Raw genomic sequence first — 4,765 nt, 5'->3', positions numbered from 1 at the left:
TGCAATCGTCTCGACTCGAACCACCGCGTAATGTATCGCGCCGAGCTTGAACTTGTAATCTTGAACCGATAATTGTACCGTGCTTTCGGCGCGCTGGTGTATACCACGAACACAAGCAAATAAACAGTTATTGTTAAACAATACCGAGTGATTCTTCTATACCTATCACGCACATCACCTCACCGCTATAGCACGAACCTTGGAGAAGTAAGAAAAAATTTTTTTTCACAAAATGGCGGCCGTTTGAAAAAAAATTTTTTTGGATAGTAAAAATATTTTTTGTTTCGTTTGTACACAACTTCAACAACCGCCAGAAATTTATGCCTCTAGACTAGAATAGCCCCTTAATGGTGATACGGAGAATAACCTTTAACGGCATGGTGTGGAGAAAATCCATTCGTAATGCTGTAATATTTATAGAAATCAGACGATCGATTCGTGAAAACTCAAGAATCGATTTTCTAAGTCTTCTTCCGTAGCTCCTAAAAATTCTCCGCTTCCAATCCCTCTTCTCTTTCTTTTTCTTTGTTCTCCATCTTCGCTTTTCGAAGTCCTGTTTTATTCTCCTCCCCAAGTACACACCCTTCTCTATTTATATCGTTCGACCGACTCGTAGTAAACACAGGAAAAGTCAAACCGTCGGTTGTTGTTCTAACTTCTATAGAATTCGCATGTATAGCCTATTCATTTTTTTATAGGAAATATCAAAACGAATCAACTAGCGCATTAAAAATTATATGATTCTATTTAATTAAGCGCACATTACCTTCATATGACCCCTATACGTCTATTTACAGAAAGACTAATTACATCCGCGAAACCATTAAATTCCTGCCTCAACGTATTTCCTGCACGCGGACAGTTTACGTGCAATTCGCATTTATAGGTTAAATTCAGATGCTCTGTACATCAGGATCCTAAAATCGGTAGTCAATTGAAGAAGGAATAACGAATAAAATTTGCTTATTACAGAAAACTGCTGGAAGCATGGGTTTCGGAGATTTTTCATTATATCGTAGAAATTGACGTATTAATCAACCTTTTCCAAGCCTCACTTTGCGAGATCTTTGCAAGGATCTGTCGGTATCACCACCACGGTGAATGATACATATAACTGTGTGCCTGTGGCACCGTATATGTTCGTATTGTTTATCAACTACTTTGCGGTGGCCGGATTTAGGAAGCTAATGTAAACCTAACTCTCATCTTCCGTTTACATGCAATATATAAACGAAGACTGGGCGAACTTGGGTATTTCACGGATCCTTCGAATTATAGCCGCTTGCAGAACTTCGTAATAAAAATTATTATTATTAATAGTATGAGTTAGGTTAGAATAATCTAAATCTTTGAAATTACAGTTTATATCGAGCTTTATAATTTATTGTTATTATTTGAAGGTAAATACATTTTAGCCAACATCAGCAATGATTCTTAGTCTCGAATACGCAGTTGTAGATAATTAATTATTGTTAGGTTCGGAAAGTAAAGTTCAAAGACAAAAACATCAATTTCTGATGGATGTAAATAAACAAATCGCCAAGCAACACGACGAACAAAGCGGCGAACGTGTCAGCTATGCTTGCGAATCTGTTAGAGATATATATATAGTGTTACAGTAAGAGTGACAGTTTTCTGCGAATATCTCGGAAACTAAAACCGAGATGCGGTACAGTGCCAGCGAAGGAGTTGTTGTATCTTCTTCGATATAGCTATAAGCACTGTAGCGGTTTATGTCATGTATTATATTTACGTATGTGTGTAGTAGTTACACATTTTTCAGTGGCAATTGCAGATATAGCCTTCATTTTTTGCCAAATATCTCTAGCATTACTTACTCCTGCTTCACAGGAAAACAATCATTAAATTAACTATTTCCTGCAAAATATTGTACAATTATTACGTTGTTTGAATATATTTTGCATTTACATATTTTATCCACTTTGATAGATAATATCTATATAAAAATCAGCAGCGTAATAGTGACAATTTTCAAGATGTAAAGTCGTTATTACATCGTAGTAAAATTGAAATATTAGGTGGTCCGAAAAATTTGTTTCGTTATATAAGGAAATAATGGATGCACAACATCTTTCGTTTTATATTATTTTATCGAATTACGTACTATTCACTTTGTTTTATCACGATAAAAATCACAACATTTGAGACATTAGGTTTTATGTTTGTATAAAGATGTGTTGTTGCAAAAGACGTGTCTGTGAAGGAAAGACACTTTTCGGGCAACCCTATATAATCGGCGCAGAGACATTTGCGCAGCGTACAGGATTCGCTCATAGTCCAGGAGCGTAGACAATGAACAAGCAGTACGAATCTGCCTTTATGAGGGACAGTATCGTTCAACGGTTTTTCATATTCGAAACACGATAATGTGGACGTGCTACGGAATAGTTACCTATTTAAACGTTACGATTTTTGTGTTTAGCAAGTGTTTGTGCAATTGGTAAGAAGTGCTACTTGCTAGATAAAATATAAAATCTAGTTATTCGAAAGTTGACTTGCAATTTTCTATAAAAAGGAATTATTCAGGACAAATACTTTATACTTGTAAATTTTATGAATTAAAAACTTTCTGTGGATTATTTTAATCTATTAATTTTGTTCTGTCTCTAGGATGGGTTATGCGGCAACCAGATAGACTATTCCACATGTGGAAGTAAGTCGTAGTTTTAATTCGTTTTCTTATTTACTAATAAATAAGTTTTCTTATTTATTTTTTTTCTTATTTTTATTATATGCTTTGTCTCTAATGTACACTACTTACATTTATACATTTATATTAACGTAAGAGTGACGATATAGATATTTATGTTTTAGTTTTAATTGAACATATTGATTATATTTTTTTATATAAAACTTAGGTCGTTCTTCCTATTTCATTTTTTTTCGCTAAAAAATGTTTTCATGAAAGATAATGCTTATTCAGAACCAAAAATGAAGTCGGTCATCGATGATGGTTACCAATAACAGAACTTAACGCATAATTATTTCTATAATTGAATATTATGTTCTTATAAAATAATTATGTTTTTGTTAATATTAATTATTCTTCGAATCTCGTATTGTATTTATCTGATAGATAGTAATTTTTTTTAAATTTGTTTAAGAATTCTTCCCTGACGTACATCGTGATACACAAAGAAGTTTATTCCAGTGATACAGATCTTCATAAATTCTTTCCCATGCTGTTACGGTAAGTTTTTTCCCTACTTCTTTTTTATTTTCTACTATTGCTGTATTATTTGCTATAATGTCTGCATTTTAATCGCAAAATGCATTATTTCATTTAAGAAAAGTGGTACATTATATTCATTCGTTATCTTTCCTATTTACTAACCAAAAATTAGGAATGAAAAAAAACAAATCTCAGTTCTCAGATTCTGTTGCAAGTTATTACAATTAGATATGGACACGATTTAAATAATGTACCGAGTCTGATATCTACAAAATCGTCTAAAACATTCAATTTTTCTATGTTAATTCACCGGATATCTTAACTTGAATTTGTCGTGTGAAAACCAGGTAAGGACGCGAAACGGTACTCTTGTGTTTACGTTGTCATTGTTTTTCGTTTGTTACAACATAAATACAATACCACTTCGTGTCCTATGCTTATCTTTCATACGACAAATTAAACGTAAGATATAATCTAAACAAACAGTTTTTCGACATAAATAGGTTAATAGCATTTTATATGATATGAAATGTTAGGATATCGGTTACATCACTGTTGTTTACAAAGCACGAGTTTCGGCTGATTAGTTGGTTACAAAAAGGAACAATAACAACAAAGAACCGATTCGGAAGGACGAACCTTTCGTTTATATCCGAATCTCTCATCAAACAGGTCATATTATAGGATGTCGGCATACTTTCCGCGGTGAACGTATGTATATGTTGTTAATATATATTGTTTTGATATAGTTATTAACTATGTTTATTGTTATGTATATTTATATTGTAGTATAAGAATATAGCCGAAAAATCCGCCTGTTTAAAAGCCCCTGTTTTCATGTATATAATTCGCTTTTATAGATATGAACGCACAAAAGATATATGGATGCTGACATTATTTCGTTTAACGGAATCATCGAGCAACACAAACAATTCTTTTTCACGTTATTATTATTTCACATTATAAAATATGTTAATTATTTTTCGATATAATTACCGTTTGCATCAATCCATATTTGGTAACGCGTGACAAGTTCCTTCATTCCGTCAGCGAAGAATTCTGCTGGATACTTCTAGTAAACCTGTGATAAACAACTTCACTGCTCTCTTAACTTCATTTTCACACTTGAAATGAGTTGCCCATCTCGTCATTTTCCATTTATAATTTGTATAAAATGAAACTAAATCGTCACAGCGATCTCTGTATTATCGTCTGCTTATACTCTAACTCGCACCTCTTGCAGCCACATCTGCACGCTGCTTGAACGGAAAAAAAATAAAGCGCTACTGAAACCTCTCCAAACGAATTTCTTTGTGTATGCTGTTACTTTTCTATTGTATTTCAAATTTCTATTTGTATTTCAAATTCCGATTGCCGCTCATGGGTTGGATCACTTAATAACAGGAGTACAAGCCCCCTTGATACCATTCAATTTCTATATGAAACTTTCTTCCCTATTTTTTATATGTATAGAAATAATAGCGCGTATACCCTTAAAATGGACATACTATATACTTCATGAGTTATGGCTTGTGACTGTTTAGTGTAATCATAACGGTATCTACGTGTAGT

General features: G+C 33.1%; 1 long non-coding RNA gene across 2 annotated transcripts; it reads left to right on the top strand.

Moving 5' to 3' along the window:
- Positions 1 to 2,293: 2,293 nt before the first annotated feature.
- Positions 2,294 to 4,499, top strand: LOC126926647 (uncharacterized). Of its 2 annotated transcripts, XR_007714718.1 has the most exons (5): positions 2,300 to 2,461; positions 2,632 to 2,674; positions 3,126 to 3,211; positions 3,730 to 3,904; positions 4,054 to 4,499. It is a non-coding gene; the product is annotated as an uncharacterized LOC126926647 (long non-coding RNA). The 2 variants fall into 2 exon arrangements; XR_007714717.1 differs by having other exon boundaries at positions 2,294 to 2,461; positions 3,126 to 3,904.
- Positions 4,500 to 4,765: the final 266 nt, after the last annotated feature.

Source organism: Bombus affinis, chromosome 18 (assembly GCF_024516045.1).
Source record: "Bombus affinis isolate iyBomAffi1 chromosome 18, iyBomAffi1.2, whole genome shotgun sequence".
Taxonomy (NCBI): domain Eukaryota; kingdom Metazoa; phylum Arthropoda; class Insecta; order Hymenoptera; family Apidae; genus Bombus; species Bombus affinis.
The sequence above is the reverse complement of the archived record's forward strand: the minus strand, read 5'-3'. Positions and strand labels throughout refer to the sequence as shown.